Raw genomic sequence first — 20,261 nt, forward strand, 5'->3', positions numbered from 1 at the left:
TGTGGCCGGCGCCCCCTCCGCCTCGAGTCGCGCCCAGAAGTGTGACTCATTCGAAGAGCAGACCCGGCCGTGCCTTTTCGCCGCTCACGCGAGAAGCGTGAGCTTTGGCAGGCCGGGCCCGATTTCCTCACAAGAAGTGAACGGAGACGTGGGGAAGCGCACAGAAGCGCAGAAAAGTACTGTACCTTGTCAAAACTGGGCAGAAGGCCCCACACCATTGCATTTTAAAGAACTGTGGCCTATTGAAGAGTAACTGAAACCATTTTCGTGCATAAGGCTGTATTTACAAGCCTACGTTGAATATATATATAAAGATATATTTTTACTAAAATACAATTTGGTGTCATTGTCTGGTGGGTTAGTGGTCGTTGTGTGTGATGTTGCAAATGTTTAACCCTATGTACTCCAGAGTTTAGCCTAGACTGCTTGTGCCACACTACCTAGAGGGTGAGCAGGGGTTATTTCTGGGAGTAATCCTTTGCCCTAACGTAGAGGAGAGGGTCCCTGCTTGTCGCAAGTACATACCTGCGCCAACCAGAGACCCCCAATTCTAACAGTGGTTCAAGCATCAGTGCTATCCCGGCTGGACTATGCCAACTCACTTCTGGCTGGGATCAATCAAGCCGAACTCTCTCGGTTGCAGCGAGTTCAAAATGCGGCAGCCAGAGTAGTGATAGGTTTACCAAGGCGTTGCTCGGTCGCTAAATCTCTGCATTCCCTTCACTGGCTTCCCGTACACCAGAGGATTAAATTCAAGGATTTATGCCTGGCGTTTAAAATTCTCAAGGGTACGTCTCCCCAAATCTTGCAGAATTTGCTGACACCATATGTTCCTTTGCGAGCCCTCAGATCCTGGGTCAAAATCTGGCGGTGGTTCCGCATTTCAGACTAAGTAGAGCTGGGGGCCGCTCCTTTCAAGTTCTAGCGGCAAATTGGTGGAATTCCCTCCCTCTGCATATTTGAGTTATTGATAATCTTCTTCAGTTCAGACGATCCATCAAGACCATTTTATTTGTTTAACCTCCTTGTTGCCTTCTATGGTTTTCATGATCCTTTATGGTGTTGTGTTGTGCTGACCTTGTCAATGCGCCAGGACGCCCCTTTGCTGGGGCAGCTGTGCGCAGTACAAATAAAAATAACATAACATAACATCAGGTCCCTGCTCCACAACGGGGAAACAGCTGCCCCTATCCTCCTGGCCCTCTCGGCAGCCTTCGACACCGTATGCCACAGCACACTGATACTGCGCCTCAGCAACACCGGAATCCAAGGGATGGCCTTGGAGTGGATCATCTTGTTCCTCGCCGGAATAACCCAGAGAGTCCGCCTCCCCCCCTTACGATCCGTGGCCAGCTAAGTCATCTGCGGCGTCCATCAAGGATCCTCACTCTAATCCACCCTCTTCAACGTCAACATGAGCCCCCTCGCAGCCATCGCACGCCAACACAACCTAAACAGCATCTCCTATGCTGACGGCACCCAGCTGATCCTTTCACTCACCAACGACCACGCCACTGCCAGAGCCAGGTACCAGGAAGGAATGAAAGACGTTGCAGAATGGATGAAGCTTAGCCTTCTCAAACTGAACTCAGACAAGACGGGAGTCCACATCCAGGGACACTCCCCCTCTGCCAGGGATGGCTCCTGGTGGCCTCCTGCACTGGGCACCCCCTTCAAGCCCACGGACCATGCACGCAACCTGTGCGTCATCCTGGACTCCTCCCTCACGATGACTAAGCAAGTCAACGCCGTCATGTCATCCTGTTTCAATACCCTGCACATGCTCAAAAATATCTTCCGGTAGATAGTCACCCAGGCCCTCGTCAACAGCCGACTGGATACGGGAACACCCTCCACGCTGGAACCACAGCCAAACTCCTCACAAAACTCAAGCCCATACCGAACGCTTGTGCACGACTCATCTTGGACATCCCCCGTCACAGCCACAACTCTGCCCATCTGTGAGACCTGTACTGCCTACCCGTCAGCAAGAGGATCAGGTTCAGACTCCTCACCCACGCACACAAGTCTCTCCACCACATGTGCCCCAAATACCTCAACAGCCGTCTCACATTCCACACACCCACACACCAGCTCCGATCTGCCAGCCTGGCCTTTGCCACCGTCCTACGAAATTGCTGAGCCACCGCTGGAGGTAGATGCTCATCCTACCTGGCAGCCAAGACATTGAACTCCCTCCCCACCCACCGACGGCTGACACAAGACCTTCTCTCCATCAGTAAACAACTCAAGGCCTGGCTCTTGGAGCAGTAGTGGCTCCCCCTCCTCCCAGCGCCTTGAGACCCCAACGGGTGAGTAGCTCACTCTACTAATTTGTTTGATTGACGTTCACCCACTCCTCCTCAGATACAGGCTGATACAATATGGTATTCCATTTGTGTAAGCCTTTGCCTGTCCCCCTGCCCGTCTCCTCCTGCCCCGCCTACTAAAGGTAGGAAACTAATTACTTCATTGAGGGAAAGACAAGGAGCAACTGCAGGGCCTGTGGTGTTGGTGGTTCTGAGGGGGGAGTCTGGGTATTGATCGTGTATAGGCCGCTGTAGGCAAATGCAGGAATAAGTCATTGTCTGTCATGTAGTGCCCTTCAGGAAACAAGTCCCCCATCTGCACAATGCTAACCTCACGGAGAGACCGCAAAGGACCCTAATCCTGTGTAACGGACAGTGCTGCGTGACATGGCAGGGGGAGTGCAGGTGCATATGAAGTTACTTTATTCTGCTTAGCAATCGCGTGACACACTGCTATAGTGGTGTCTATTGTCTTCATACCTGTTCTTTGTGTATGACTGTTCACATGTGTAAGTACGCTCAATAGTGGGGTAGGACATGCATCCCTGTCTACTACGGCTACATGAGGCGGAAAGGCATGTGGTTATACCCAGTTGTATGCATACTGTGTTTGGACACAAAGGTAGTAGACATACAAATGTATGGAACTTGAAACCACCCTTCTCACATGGCAATGTCAGTGCTTGCTCCATTGGCAGTACCTACTGTGAGTACATGTTGTTTTTGTGTGTAGACATCATAGCTGCCCTGGCATTGTTAGTGAACCATGGTGCCAACTCATTGTGTGCCAATGTGAAGCAGGTGTATAGTCGCCTGTAGGCAATGTCAATGTCTGGAACCAACATGCTTTCACAACCATGTAAACCGCAACAAAATTTGCTTGTCATCCCACTGCCTGTGGGCCACTGTTTGATTGGTCATGCATGGTGTAACAAGTAGACATGGCATGTGAAAAGTGTCACTATGTTGGTAGGACCATGGAAATGGGCACGACCAAAAACCATTCCATGGTAGTCATGTCAGTGAAGAATGCTACCTGGAAGTGGAGTGCTTGTTGTGTGTGAGCAATGTCCAATTAGCTTCAAGTGCTGCACCATGAGCACGTCACACAATAATGGTACCCCTGTATTCCCAAATCCTACTAAGTGTATGTACAGATAATCAGGGATGAGGAACATTTTGCTAAATGTCCCTCAATGTAGATAAATGAATACCTACAGCCAATTACGTCATGTGAGATCCTGGACCACTGCTGTTGCAACTCAGGAAACATGCTCTGTAGTTTCCTTCAATGATGTTGAGTGTGGATACACATCCACAGCATCTTTGCATGGCACTCTATCACATTTAGCATGTGCAATCAAGTCCCGAAGACATTGCTAGACCATCCCTCCTTGTCGCACATGATCCAAACTTGTAAACCCCTAGCCTCCAGGTACAGCATTGAGGATTACAGGGCTGGAATAATTAACAAGCAACGTCTTTGCAATGTCCATCTCACCTCGCCTTGTGTCCCTTGTGTATGGTGTTGCATACAGAATCATGGAAGCTAATGTGAAGAATATTCATCTTGTGGAAGGACAGGTATCTAGCCAGTTGTGTGACCGTAATCAAGTGTGTCATCTCATTGTTGCTGTGTCCACCATATGAAGTTTACTTGTGTACTTTTCACCAATGCTGACATACATGTACAAACGTGGCAGCCCTGCTCTGCAGTTCATTGGCTGTGTACCCAATGCTCTGATGGTGTGTATGACTTGCATGTTCCTTAAGAATTGGCCCGGACTATGTGTAGACAGGTGCCAAGGTGATGGCCCGAGCTGTGCATAATGCCAACTCCAAGGTGTTGCCTGCATTGTGGATCAGTGTGGTGATGGCGGTGGTCAGCCTAATGTCAGAGATGTGATATGGCAACCGGTGCGTGGTGTCTGTGCCGATGTGGAAGGCTGTGTGAGCGCTGACCTCCGCGCCTAATCCCCCATAGTAATCCTAGGATTGATGCCTCCTGACTCCACAACCATAGCCACAGGAGCGGGGGGCGGCCTGTCGCAGAGGGGTATCGAGACTTGGCCAGAGAGGAGCAAGTGGTGGCCGCACGAACTGCGTGACGGAGCGGGGGTACCAGCTGCCACCCACATTCATATGGCGCCGGGGCAAAGTCTTGGTTATGGCTGTGCCCAGCTGTGACGCCGCTAATATAGGAGTGCGGACCTGTAGCTTTGCTCCCGGCTGCCTGGGGAGCGCTGGCACCCTCACATGACAGGGTGGGGGGGTCAGTGTGATGCGGCCGATAGCAGGAACGGCACCTTGATAGCGAAAATTTGAGCAAACACACCCGGGGCTATGTGTGCAGCCACTCTGGCCTCTGTAAATAGAGGTGGGCCCTGATGTGGATCACAGCTCTGCGACTGCTGACTGTGGAGCCTTGATCGCACGGCGGTTGCGCAGCCCCAGCAAGGAGGCCAACGAGAGAGGACGGGGCTCCGAGATACACCCTCCCGCACCGACAGTGACATGACCCCCGGAACGGCAGAGATAAGGGCAGGACCTGAGGTGACTGGTGCGGCTGGCCATGAGCTGGGGATGCGCTGGTGAAGGGAGCGGCAGACGGTTGCCCTAAAGAGCAGAGCAAGCCCACTGCGGACTACACCGCTCGGCCCTCCATGTGATATGCCCCGCAAACGTTGCAGAGGCTCCCCCGGTGACTACAGTGGGGCACATCTGAAGCCTGCTACTGACGGCCCCTGCCCTGAAACTGCAGATCATGACTGTGGAGGCTGAGCAGGTGGGGTTTGGACTTATTGTAGGGCAAAGCGAGCTAGGCTGTAGACTTGCGCCTGGGTGGGAGCCCCCCTGCCCCAATGTAACTGAGTTAAAGCTGCGCAGGTTGGAGGGTGACAGACCCTCGAGAAGCTGCTGACCCTACCCCCACCTCTAGCAAAATTGGAGCTGTGTGAACGCACTGTGGATTGAGGGAGGGATAGGCTGGTGATGGCACTGGACTGCCCTGTTGATTGGTGCGTGGACTGAGCGCAAATTGCTAACTGGCGCAAAGGATGCAGAGCCAGCGACGGCCACGGATAGAGGTGCGGGAAGTTCCTTGAGGAAGTTAGACCTCCCATTGGTGGCGGGCTGCTGCAATCTGCACTGCAGAGAGGTTGTGTGCACACCCGGAACTGCCCACTGAGCGAGGGAGTAGCGGTGGCAGAGCTGCGGAGCGGGCCCCACAGCTGTGGACGCAAACGTAGGGGCCAATGCAGAGTGACCTTGCTCGTGAGGAGGCCGGGATGGCTCAATAAGACGCACAGGAGGAGCAGCTTAACAGGACTGCACAGTGGGTGTGAGTAGATGGGGGCACAGGATTGGAGTACATCTCCAGCTGCAACCATGGCCGAGTCCCGAGGTTGGAAGGAGGGGGACCCACCGCCGTCGGACGCAGAATCCCTTCCGGTGGCAGACTGGATTGAACTGGAATTGCTGCAGAATGCCGGTATCCTGCAGCAATTTGACAAGATCCTGGTGGCCATCACGGACACACGCACTGCTCCTCAGCAGGACATTGCACAAGTTGCGACTGTATTAGGCCTACTGCGTGCAGACCAATCAAAAATCGCAGACCCAGTAAAACCGTCGGAGGCTACACTTCTGGAGGTTGGCACTGCGCAGACGGCACCATCTGCATCAATGGAAGAGCTCTTGGACCGTCTCTCAGTAGTGGAGCGGCGAGCTGAGGACGCGGAAGGCTGAAACATGTGCAATTACATCCGCATGCTGGGCCTGCCTGATGAAATTGAGGGCCGGACATGGAGGCGTATATTGAGACTTGGCTCCGGTCTGTTGTGGCCCCGGAGGGACTTTCAATTTTTACACTCTGGAATGGGCGCATCATGTCCCGGCTACACCGCCGGCACAGGGCCCTCCTCCAAGACCGGAGGTGTCGCGGTAGCAGCACTTTCAAGTTCACCACCTGCTTCTCAGGAAATCCCGCTGCGATGGCCCCTTCAAAGTGGACAACAGCAACGTCACTTTCTCTCCAGACTACTTGTTTGCCACGCAGCGACATCGTATGTCCTCCCAAGCTGTGAAGAAAGAACAGCAGGCGGAAGGGATTCAACATTCTCATCTTTTGCAAGCCAATCAACGCAGAGCGTTGGACGGTAAAACCCACTTTCATGATACACCCGAGGAGGCCTGGGAATGGTTGGAGTGCCATTAAGCAGGGAAGGATGGCCGGGAGGGGTAGGCGCCTGAGCTGGTCTGCGACTCGCAGCCTTGCGGATCGCAACGACTACGGCGAGGCAGGTGCGGCCTGCGGAAACCATTGGCTTCGCACACCGCCATGGAACGCAAGGCAGCCCTGGCTGCGGTGGTGGCGATCTCTGGGAAATTGCAAAAGACTGCGTCGGGAGAGTTTTGGCATGGGAGTGGAAAGGAACACTCGGAGGATGGATCCTCTGTTACGGAGAACCATGCACTGCCATTGTTCACCCCTGGGACAGCTGACGGATTGTCGGATGAGTAGCTATTGGAGTGTCTGTGGAGATGGGACTTTGGTTTTGAGTAATAATGTTGACGTGTTGGTATTAGTTGTTTGAAGATGGCAGAGATGATTCACATGGGGGGCGGTGAGTGCCCTTTCTGCCAGCAAATAGGGGTGAACTGATGGCGTGGAACGGTGATGGGCTCAGGGAGGTCCTGGGAGGCAGGATGATCTGGGGAAATGGGGGGGCAGCATTGGATGTTGTGTTCATTTGATTAGTAGCTGATTGTGAACTCGGCCCTATCCAACCTCCATTGGATGGTAATGGCAGGTTTGCCTTGAGTTAGAATGAGGTGTGCATGTGTGCCAGTTTGGATGGAATCCACATTGTTGGTGCCTGTTCTTGGGGGGCTGGGAGGTTCAGTGGGGGTGTGGGTTGTTTGGGGTTTGTGATTTGTTTGTTTGGGGGACATTGCCTGCTGATGCGCCTATTGGTCACATTGGCATTATTATGTATTGTGTTTTGTTTCATGGATGACAATGCTTGCTAGCGGGGGGAGGCTTTATTTGTGGTGCGGGTGGGCGTAGAGTAGCGTTGGAGACGCAGATGAGGCCGCTAGCGGAGGGAGGCCTGGCTACTCCAGACTTCAAGTTGTACTATGTAGCTGTGCAGTTCCAGACCCTCACTCCGGCGATAGCGCTGGAGTTCATAGGCCCGGAGAGGGAGATTGCGCATAATGTACTGCGACATGTGTTGACATTTGTGATACTGCTGCAGAGACTCAGGATCGCTGATTTATCCATGGCGGATAATTGCCTTCGCTATCGTTGGAAACAATTCCATAGCAGGATTGGAGTGCTGAGGCCTCATGCACCCAAGATACCACTGGGCATGTGCACAGCGCTGCAACATGGGGGTGATTGGTCTGGTCTGGCGGAGTGAGATGAACTGTGCCTGCAGATGGTGGGTAACTTGTACGCAGACGGAGCACTGCTTCCCTACAGTGTGCAGCAAAAAGCCTTTGGCCTCCCGCAAGGCCACTTTTTGATGCACGCAGCCTTGAGTGCCGCTCATCAAATACATTTGGGTGCTGGTCTTAGGAACTCCCGCTGAGCAGAGTATGTCAAAATGTGGTCATGGCAGCAGGCACATACAAGGCAATTACCAGCCTCTATTAACGGACGTCAGGGGATGGGCTTACCCTGCAACAAAGATTGAGGGAGCAATGGGTGGAGGACTTTGGGAGGGACATCCGGTAGACGGCCTGGTCACAGATCGTGCGAAGGGTGTGGAAGGGTACTAGGAATGCTAGGTTCCAGTTGATCAATTTCCCTGTGTCACATAGGGCATACCTCACACCTGCTACAAATCATCAATCTTACCAATCCTAAACGGTGATATGGCCCCGATGGCAAGCTGAGGGAACTGACCTCAACCACAGGCTCTAGGATTGCCCATGGCTGGGCACGTACTGGGAGGACGTGACCGGGGTGCTCTGCGAGGTGACTGGACGGCAGATTGATATGGACAGGGGGACGTGCCAGCTGCACTGGTTACCACACACAATAATCAAATGACATGTTAGAGGCGGCAGACCCGAGAGCAGAGGACGGCCCGGGACCAGGGTTCGATTCCCGGCGCGGCAGGTTTCTGGACCAGGGTCAGCGGACTCGATAATTCTCTCGCCTCGGTGCCCACTCTGATCAGTGATCACACTCGGCAACTCTGGGCATTAGCTTGCCTCATCTTCACTAACGGCCCCACCAGACCGCCGGGGATGCCTGGTCTCACCCTGGAGATACCCATTAAGGGACCATCTCTCAGGGAAGCCAGGAAGGGTTTCGCAGCGGTCGAAGCGCCTTGGGACCCTCCGGGTAAGTAGTGCGCTATATAAATGCCTATACATTTACTAGTAAGTTGGTGGATTTAGGCATCATTCCCGCCAAGAGGGACATACGCCACATTGGAAGGCAGAGGCTGGCCCCAGCTTTGTTAGGTGGAAGGCAGCGATACTCTAATGGGCGGGGAGTGAGAGCTCCATCAGGCGCATAGCTCCCATTAAGAAAAAGTGCCTGAAGCTTCACGTGCATGGGAGGCCCTGGTGGCGGGACTCTGGATAATAGACAGGGAGGAGGATAGCAGTTCTGAGTCCTCAATGGGGGTGGGACATGCATGAGTAGCTCCATTCGGATAGAGAGGGACTAGCACAGTGAGAGGCTCCCGCAACATAAGAGGTTATAGAGAACAAGACTATAGAGCGTACGCTCACTCATTGGTACATGACACACATCTGTTGTGATTATGCTACACATAGATTTTACACTACTGCACCAGCGGCCGGGGTGGGGGGGTGGGAGTTGATTGTCAATGTGCATGCCCAACGATGGGGCGTTGTTCAATAATCATGAAGCAGTATTCATGCTCGATTGTGGTTCATTGATGGGCTGGGCATGATAGCATCAAAACTGAGGGGGGTTAATATGCTTTATTACTTATTGCATACTTGTCCAGTCTTATCTTGGAAAGTGGATTGCCTGAATTCATAAAGGCCCCATTCGTTTTGTTTTGTATGTATTTAAGAGTAATTAAAAGTCTTATTACTAAAAGATTTTAAACATAAGAGATGTGATATTGCTACATTTATTATGTCTGCTGAGCACTCATGTCATTTAGTTTTGAGTCCAGGACAGGAAGGAGCACACAGTACAGGTAGTGGATGGTGTTGCACATGCTGGAGTTGATGTCGTCGTTGAATCTAACAAGGCCCCAATGGTCCATGCATGTAACGGGTATCTGTGTCTGGTGATTTGTTTCAGACCATGACCATGAGAAGCATGCGTTGTGTTCTGCAGCAGGATTGCTGACTGCTGGCACACAGTAGGTCAAGTGTGTTTTGTGTGTAGTCATGCCACCTATATAGCTAAGGTAAATTACAGTGCAGTAGGTGGATCACTGTCTGTTGCAGATGGGAAAAGAGCCACACATGCAACTCCTCTGCACACTAAAATGATGTTGGATGGAGTCACATCAGTGAGCCTTAATCACATGCTAACATGCACTACAGCTCTCTGCTTAAACACATGGGCAACTTGAATTTAAATTTGAATTTAAAAAAACTTGTAGAGCGCACGTACACTGAGTCAGTTTCATGGCGCTGGTGAGGTCCCTAGAAGAATGAAATAAGAGAGCTAGTAAAAATAAGAGAGCTAGGTGCCAAAAGCCTGCTGGAATAATAAAGTTTTTAGTGACCTCCGAAACTCCATGTAGGAGGGAGAGAGTCTTAAAGATAGGGGGAGGTCATTCCAGAAGGTGGGAGCAAGTACGGCAAACTTCTGCCCCCCTGCCCGCTTCTTTTTGAACCGGGGCGTGGTTAGTAAGGCTAAGCTAGAGGAGCGGAGGTCCCTAGAAGGAACATAGGGAGAAATTGCCGAATTGATGAAAGCAGGGGCTGTACCCGCTCTTGCTTGAAAAGTCAAGCACCCCAGCTTAAACCTGGCTCGTTGTTTTATCGGGAGCCAATGTAAGCTCCTGAGTAAGGGGGTCGAGTGATGGGACTTAGACAGGCCAAAGACCAGGCGGGCGGCCTGGTTTTGTACTAACTGTAGGCGCTGCAAGGCATAAGCAGGGGCTCCATTATAAATGATGTTTCCGTAGTTAATCTTTGACAGGACCATGGCCATCAGGATTAGCTTTAGTGCAGAGGTGGAAAAGAATCTGGCAACTTTCTGGATAACTCGAAGTGTAAAGAAACAAGAAGAGACCACCGAATTAATGTGTGAGTGGAGAGTTAATTGGTTGTTAAGCATGATCCCAAGGGTTTTAACTGAACAAGAAGGGAGATGAGGGGGTCCAAGTGAGGAGGGCCAGAAGGAAGAGGACCAGGGATTGGCAGCGCCGCCCGTCGCCACAAGTTCAGTTTTATCCGGATTGAGTTTTAACTGGTTGATGTTCATCCAGTCTCGGATAAATAGCATGACGGACTGGAAACTGCCAACCCCTGAGGGAGAGGAAAGGTCAAAAATGAGTTGGAGATCATCTGCATAGTTATATACAGTGACCTCCATGTTCTGTAAAGCAAAAACCAGCGGGAAGATGTAAAGGTTAAAAAGTAAAGGGGAAAGAGCAGAACCCTGAGGGACACCACAGTTGACAGTACGTGGGGAGGCCGAGAAGGTGCCGAGATGGACTGTCTGATTACGGTCCTTCAGGAAAGACTTGACCCAGGCAAATGCAAGCCCCCCAATCCCCGCCGCCTTGACCCGTGAAAGCAAGATGTTATGGTCCACGATGTCAAAGGCGGCGGATAGGTCCAAAAGGACCAGGATCTTGGGGGTATTGGCATCGAGTCCTTCCCTAAGTTGGCCCATGACCGAAATCACCACCTTCTCGGTAGAATGTCGAGGTCGGAAACCAGCTTGACATGGGGCCAGATAATTGCTGTCCTCGATAAAGGTGCTCAAGATTTGAGACACATGCGTCTCCGCCACCTTGCCCAAGTAGGGAAGCAGGGATATGGGGCGGTAGTTGGCTACGGAGGCAGGGTCAGCCCCAGGCTTCTTTAAAATGGGGATGATGGTGGCCGATTTAAATGCAGTGGGAACTAGACCTTTAATGAAGGTCTTGTTTAGGACAGTAAGAGCGGGGACGGGACAGGCCAAGAACACCTGGGCCAGAATACGGGCCGGACACGTGTCAGAGGGAGACCCAGATTTCACACGCTTGAGGAGCGGAAGAAGGGACTCGACTTGATATACAACTTGACATCCATCCCAACACACAAATCCATGCTCATCAACAACACATCCAGCACAACCAATGACTAATTCCGCTTTCCCTTGAATGTCACAGGGGACCAAGGATATGCACTGGGAGCATGGATGATGACACCAGTACGTAACCCCACCACCCCTGGCCAGAGGCAGTACAATGCGGCACAGATACGCACAAGGTAAATTGTAGAGCGGACATTTGGTGTCTTGAAGTCCAGGTTCCGGTCCTTGGATATCTCAGGTGGCAGCCTGCTGTACAGTCCCGAAATGGTGAACAAAATGATCCTGGCATGTTGTGTGTTGCACAACATATGTGTCCGTACCAAAGCACCATGGATCCAAGTGCCAGAACCACCTGATGAAGATGAGGAAGAAGAAGAGGCTGGTGCTGTACACCCCACACCAAATGCTGCAGGACTTGCACGGAGGAACCGCATCATCAACAATTATTTTGCTTGAGTCAGTCACGTGTTGTCTGTGAAATAAAATTGTCAAATAAATAACATGTGTATGTGTTACTGTCTGCCATGGGCACTGTACCCATCAAACAGTTACGTGTCCCAATGAGTGGTCAGATGAGACCATTATCAATGGAGGTTGGGAATGTGTACGCTGTACAGTTATGCCCTGCACTGTGTCAAATGTATGAAACTCTACTTGTCAAGGTACTATGTAGGCTACACTATGTCAAATGGTTGTGTCACATGCTTCAAATACTAGCAAACTAGGGTGCTGTTTGTGATGAGGATGACATTCCTATTCTGACTCCATTTTCCCAATCCATGTATAATGAATTGGGTATGTTGTGTGAATCACACAAATCAGGAGTGTGTGAAATGGTGTACATGATGCCAATAGTCATTGCAACATCCCAATGCACAATGGTGCCAATCATCAAGACACTTGTCCAAACCATGTCAGTCGTAGCAGCGGTAAACTGACCCTTAAGATGTGTACAATTATTATTATTATTATTATTATTATTTTATAAACTTATATAGCGCAAAACAGCTACCCAAAAAGGGTTTCCCGGCGCCTAGAACACAGCATGGTAGATGGTGTATACAGCAGAAGTCGATCAGGTTACTGGTTGAACAACCAGGTCTTTATCTCCTTTCAAAACCTGAGAAGGCTTTGCTCCTTTCGTATTTGAATTGGGAGTGTGTTCCAGATGACGGGACCCAGGTGGGTAAAAGATCTTCCTCCCATCCTGGCCAGCTTGAATCTGGGTACACAGAATATTTCCGCTGATTTAGATCGTAAATTTCTTTTGGGGATGTAGGGGGAAGCCAGTGCCTGCAAATATTTAGGTTTTCTTTGGTGTGATTGAAAGAGTGCCCTCTGGACACTGGCATGTTAGAGGTTTAATACCAACCTCTTTTTCACCAACAGTGTCAACCACAAAAGCAAAGTCAACTACTAAGAGGTAGGATTAGTTCTCTTCTCACTCTGTAGTGTTGTGAAGAAGTCGGTTCTGCCCCCCATTCTGATTGTTTCTCGTTCTCCATTCACAGGCACACGGTCCTGATGAGATTTCCCCACAACCAGGGGTTATCGAAACGCGTAGACCTCTATTCAGCATTAGGATCTTTTGATCTTTCTAAAAAAGGATTACATTGTGTATTTACTGTTTTCCAATGCTGTGTTTATACTTGAATTGTGACATTGTATAGATTGTATATAAATGTATCATATCTTGATTGTCTTGTGTGGTATGAATGACGAGTGCTAGCCGTGATTTTGTCGTTTAAAGTTCTGTCCGTACATGTCCTTATTTGTTATAATATCTGTGCTCACTGTGGAACTAATTAATTGTTCCCATGTCTCTGTAATCAAAAAACAAAAAGATTGCATATTGAACTGAAATTAATGCATCTAAGTAAAAAATAAAAACAAAATCAATTCAGTTGAGACTTGGCTCACGGAGAATCACTGTTTAATTCAGTCATTCGAGGGATCACCCGAGATCCATCAATTAAGTAAGGTGGCAATATTGGTAATTTTCTTGGTTTATCATTGCAAATATTTAGGAGCGGTACCTGCTTTGATTTTAAACATGTAGTTTAAGGCTTTAAACCTAATGCGATTCTCAACCCTCAACCAGTGCAGTTCACGCAGGTAGGGGGACACGCTGCTGTTTTTAGGTATGCCACAAAGTAGCCGCATTTTGTACAAGCTGCAGTCTCTTTGTAACTGCCTTAGTTGCACCTAAATACAGGATGTTCCCGTAGTCAAGCCGAGATGTAATTAAGGCATTGACCACCGTTTTCTGCATAGAACTAGGCAGCATCCAAAGGATCTTCTTGAGCCATCTCAAGATGGTAAAGCAGAGGCTCACTACTTTGTTAACCTGCTGTTTCATGGACAATGAATTGTCCAGGATTACACCCAGATTTCTAGCATGAGGCACTGGTGTAGGGAGATTTCCCATCTGGGCAGGCCAATGTAATGAGCTCCAGAGCTCTGGTTGCCTGCCCAGAAGGAGAATCTCCGTCTTATCTCCATTTAATTTCAACTGGTTGGTTGACATCCAGTTTAAAATGGACAGCAGGCCAGCTTTAAGGAGAGATGAGGAAGAAGTTTGGGGTTCAGACAGTGAAAACACAATCTGAGAATCGTCAGCATACGACATGAAGGTAAGACCCGCTTTTTCCACTAGATCCGCTAGGGGTCTAAGATATAGATTGAAAAAGAGCGGGCTAAGGATGGAGCCCTGAGGTACTCCATGAGGGGAATTGAAAATTCCCGAGCATGCCGCAGCCAATGTTATTTGAAAAGTCCGATGACTCAAAAATGATCTAATCCATTGCAGTGCGTTTCCACCAATTCCGTTTTTTTCCAGTAGGGCGAGTAGCCTTTTATGCGACACAGTGTCAAAGGCTGCGCTTAAGTCAAGTAAGATAAGCGCAACCGTCTGACCATCATCGAGGAGTTTCCTAATGGTTTCAGAAACACCCAATAGGGCAGTTTCAGTAGAGAAACCCGCTCGGAAACCTGACTGGGTGGGGTGAAGGAGAGCATTCTCCTCTGAGAAAAGAGTCAGGGCTGAGTGCACATGTCTCTCCAAGCATTTGGAAAAAGCAGGGAGAAGTGAGATTGGCCTATAATTTGCCAGTTTATCCGGATCAGCTGTAGGTTTTTTCAGCAGTGGGGTCACCATAGCATGTTTCCATATAGTTGGTACTGTGGAAAGCTCTAAAGATGAATTTAGGGTGTCTGCAATGATTTTGAGGGCGGGCGTGTCCAGTAATTTTATTATGTTGATGGGAAGGGGATCCTGTGGAGAGCCAGATTTTATCGTCTTCATAATAGAGATGAGAGCATCAGTTGTAATGGGGGGCCATTTATAGAGGGTCTGCTTTATGGACGGAGTGTACTCCCCCTCTTCCTTGGAGGCAGTTGCCGGAATGTTTGTGTCTATTGCGACAATTAGATTGTCAATTTTATCAGAAAAAATTTGAGCTAAATCCTGGCATTGCTTCATATTTAAAGGTCGCGTTGGAGCAGTAGTTTGAGCCCCCGCGAGGTCTTTAACTGTATTAAACAGTATTTTTGATTTATTCGCAGCTTCCATAATAGTCGTGGCTACATATGTGGCACGTGCTTTTTTACAAGCAGTGTGGTAGAGATTTCTAGCTGTATGATACCTGGTTTTTTTATCAGGATCGAAATCTCTACGCCAGCCTCTCTCAAGTGCCTTGCATTTTGTTTTTTCTTTCTTAAGAGAGTCATTAAACCATGGGGCCGGGGGACGATGTGAGTTACCCTTGGTCTTAGTAGAGGTTAGACAGGCATCTGCCGCATTAGTAAGCCATTGTTGAGTGGCCATGGCAATGCTTTCCATATTGTGGTTTTTATTTGGGGGATGTGTGTTAAGTTTCACATTAAGTTTGGAGACGTCTAGGGCTTTCCAATTTTTCCTTAGAGAAGGCAATAGCATGTTTTGGTCAGTGGAGGTACTGAGTATAGTAAGGTTGAATTTAACTAAGAAATGGTCTGACCAGCATACAGGGATAGTATCCATCCAGGTGAGTGAGGGAAGATTTGACAGTACCGGGTCAAGTAAGTGTCCTGCCCTGTGGGTAGGCCCTGAGTTAATAAGATGAATATTAATTGCTAAGAGATCATCCAACAAATTCGTACATGTTGTGTTTGATTTATCTTCTAAGTGAAGATTCAGATCTCCAATGATAGAGAAGTTTTTAGACGCTAATATTAAAGGGGTAATATGATTGGCTAGTTCAGTGGCCCATTTTGTGCCATTTCCGGGAGGCCGGTACATAAGGATACCGGACAGTGTAAAATTGGGATTAAGACATATTTTGAAAGATGCAGCCTCACAATGTTCCTGATTACCAGGCAGTTTCTTTTCCCTTGGAAGCACGCACAAGATGTGCCGTATAAATAACCAGGGCCCGTATAAGATACATATCCTGAATATTACCAAGCTCATAGTTGACGTATCATGTCAAGTACATATCTGCACAGATGGCCATACTGTCAATGAGGTTCCTGAACATATGCCTCAAAGATGCATGTGTGGAATGTGATAAGAGCAGAAAATAGGGCATGTAATGGCCCGAAATGTTGCTATGGGCGGTGACAAGTGGCGCCATATGGACAGGGGAAAGGGCCTATAATTTAGACCACTTTAAAAGTAATGGGACAAATTTGAGTAACAAGTTGATGTTGCGTCTAATGTGGGTACAACATTAGTTTGTCTGTCACAAGAAATCAGCCTGGAAACAACTACCACCTACAGATCCACAAGGCCAAACATCACTATGCTGAGCAGATGCTTTGCAGAACCGATGGACTATAACCATCACCAAGACATGCATAACAGCAACATCCTATATATTTTACATGGCTGGGTGAAGACACTTCCTACAGCTGGACAGACAAGTATATGTGGATACACACTGACCCCTGGGTCATTCATAGATACCAGTTAGACACACATGTCATTGCATTTCAACCACAACGTGACATTGTAACATCTACATCTGACAGTACACAAGCAGGTGCACACACCGCGAAGTTTACAGAAAGTGATGGGCCTATGTCACGTGTCCACCATGGGGGAGTAGCACATGTAAGACGAGGCTATCATCACTCATGCACCACTTGTGGGCAATGGCAACATGACGAGGCATGTGTGGTGGCTAAGTGTACAAATAGTACAGACGTGCTTGGGGCTGCCCGGAGCAACCTTCCTACTTGTACCTACACATGTAGGATACAGAGCTGCTGCCCATGTTGGTAAGTTGTGGCCCAACTACACACATGCTGCAGCCCTTCCCCAAATTTGATGTTGATGAAAGGCATGCTCATTGCACCTCAGGGCCAGAGACTCATGAATCACAGACTACACACATAACAGTGTGAGGGCAGGGAATACTCAGTGTATGCAGGAGTGAAACTAATATTTATTCAGACTGTGTGTACCCTTTCTAATGTTAGATGCCAATATGGAGGTCAACCAGTGGTATGTATCAGTGCATGGCATACTAGACATGAGGACAGTAGTACTTGCCTTGCTGCATCCAAACATGGACCAGGGGGCGTTCTCCTATCACATTTAGCACATTCATGCTCACTGGCATGTCCCAATAGATGACCTTACCTGATGGCCCATTGACATTGTGACAATGTCATAGCATTGCATTGGCACCGCATGTTTACACATATCTACATTATTCTACTGCATCTCTGGATCTGGATCAACATGTACACTGCTCGTATTGACATTGTCGTACATTCCTATGGTATCAGTCTCCAGACCCTAAAAAGCACGTTATTACCTTTGCAACATTTGACCAATACACATATGAAAGTGAAAATAATATTTTATTTACAGTATATACACGTGGTGAGCATATAGGGCTAGTGCAGAGGGGGCCCGTTGGATGGCCAGACAGAGACTATTGCTGTTATCAGGTCCAAGGGAAGAGGCATAGTTCACTCCACAGGCTGGTTGAAGTGGCGAGGAATGGGTTCATATGGCAGTCCATGGGGGGGTCCAAGGATGTTCCGGGGGACAGTGAAAGTGAGTGCAAGAAGTTAATGGGTGGCACGAATCAGAGTGCAGCAAAACAAAAAAAACTGCGGCATTGGCACAGACTGATACTACCGCTTCCTCCTCAGCAGAATTTCGCAGTCATCCTCATCTCCATCATCATCGGTATCATGTGCCTCACAGGTGTCAGCGGGTGTTGTGGCAGCAGCCATGTGAGGCACTGACACACCTGGTGTTGGAGCTGAGAATGTGGAGGCTGCTGTAGCATCCATCTGCACCAAACCCTGTGGCAGTAAGGAGGCGACAAGAAGGTGCAGGGCGGTGTAAATCCCAGTAACCTGGCGCATGTGTTCAGCCCTGGCAGCCAGATGTTGGGCCTGCATCTGCTCCATGCTCTCCAGGATCATCCTGATGTTGTCAAGTTCCTTGCTGACATTGCTGGAACCACCCTGAGCAGACAAAGCATGTTGCCTCAGGATCATGACTCCAGCAATGTCAGCCATGGACTGGTGGAGAGCATGGAATGGGCTCTGGGTGTCAGTAAGACACCCACGTAGGCCTGCGAGTTCGGCTGCCATGAGCTGGAAGCCCACCTCCACCCTATCCCCCAACCGTTCCTGGAGCTCTATGATCCGCTGTTGGAATGCACGTGTCGTTGGATCTGGCCCCAGGGAAGTGGCTGGGGTGGTGGATGCCTGCTGCTCGTTGGTGTGAGCAGGGTGTGGGCTGTGCCGAGGGATTACTGGGTTGCCCTGCACCAGTGGCAGGGGAGGCAATGTCATTGAGTAGGAGTTGGAGGTCGTCGATGTCGATTGTAGCGTAGACATCCGGGTCATCAGTGAGTGCCTGTCCAGGTTGCTCTTCAGGAGGTGCTGTCTCGCCCTCTGCAATGTGACATGGGAGATGAATTACATCACTGTTTGTCACAAACAATCATGCATTTTTTCATTACACCTTGATACAGCATTACATTGTCTGATCATACTTGTTTAGAGGAAAGGACCTGTGTTTGACAAATGGCGAATTATCTGAGGAGATTTCACGTGAGAATTAGTAGTGGTACATGGTCGTCTCACAATGCCCTATTTTCTATGGGCTCTGCCTTAGCACTAGGAAATAGCCTAATGAGTGTGGAGTGTATCTTAACACAATGCTTGATTGTTTGGACTGTGATGCATATTTACACTGGCTATCTGGCAGCCCTTGTGGGACTTCATCTCATATGCTCATCATTCCACACAATACTGTCACTGACATCACCTCCCCCTTAGTGGGTGGCTCATCTTACTTCTGCTTTTGGTTCATGCTGTATGGCATTTGGATGTAAGATACCTATCTCGGCCCACCAGCCACATCCTTAGTGCGGACTGAGTAATGGAAGGCTGATACATGTTGTGGTGTAATAATTACTTACTGCAAACCTACCACCCATTCTAAAATGAGTATTCCAATAGGGGAGTAGCTATGTGTCCAGCTAGCCACAATGGCCATGCCATGGTTGCCTGCATTACGTTATGGCGTACTACATGTCTCCTATGGCCCATAGTGTCCGACAATAAGGTGCAGGTTTCCTATACCTGTTGGCTCCCTGCATGTCTGCAGGAATGCCACAGTAATTGTGCAGAACGCCACAGCCAGCATGAATGTGATGCGTATTACGTGTTGTGCAGGCTGGTCCCTAAAATGACAGTATGTGTGAGCCATCGATGCCGTAAATGTGTGGCATTGCGGAAGTGTGTTCGCAAGTGCAAGTCAGCCAAGTGCAGGTGCAAGTGGTAGTACGTGCAGGGTGTTGACATATGCAGGTTGGGGAGTAGTATTGTCGGGTGACTCTATGCAAATGAACATCACTCGGAGTCATAGCCCTCCACGTACCAGTCCTTACAATTGTGCAGATAGCTAAACAAGTTTGGATTCACACAGTAGCAAAACAGACTGAAGCAGCACAAGCAGCAAGTTACCCAAGCATTAAACAACACTGCGTGCCCAAAGCCAGGAAACAAAGTCCCACACATCACCCTATGTCCACATGACATCAGAGGGTGCTGAGGACACCCAACGGCATTCATGCACAACATGGCCAGGGGTTTCCTCCAGAAGCAAGCACAATGATCTGCCACACCCAACGCAAGCAACCTCCAAACGGCCCATGTACCAACACACCACAAGCCCAAACACAGGCCCCACAGCCAACACAGCCACTGATGGAGAGTAGGCACAGAAGACCACAGATAATGACTAGCCAGGCCAAAGGGAACCAAAAGAGATAACCACCCTACAACAAAGGCACAGCATGAAGGAGGCACACCTAAGCATGGGCATAAAATCCGTTCCGCTCGCGGATTTTGCGGATTTTCTGTAAATTCGCAATCCGCGAGATTCGCGGATTTCCCGCAAAATCCGCAAATTCGCACGCAGCGGAATTTTTTTTTCTTGGTGATACAATTTTGCGGCGCGCGGCGTTTACTTCCCGTCATTCATCGTTTGCCGAGTTATTTTTCTTGATATTTTGCGAGTGCTGCGCCATTTTGGATCTTGCTGCGGGATCCCGCGGGAATTTGGAAAGCGCGATTACGTAATCGCGGCTTGCCAACTTTTACAGCGAGAGTTTGTCAACGCGAGTACGCCGTGATCACGTATCGCGGTACTTCGCAATTGCGAGCTTTGAGATGCGGCGAGCAGC

The sequence above is a fragment of the Lissotriton vulgaris genome, chromosome 11 (assembly GCF_964263255.1).
Source record: "Lissotriton vulgaris chromosome 11, aLisVul1.2, whole genome shotgun sequence".
NCBI lineage: Eukaryota > Metazoa > Chordata > Amphibia > Caudata > Salamandridae > Lissotriton > Lissotriton vulgaris.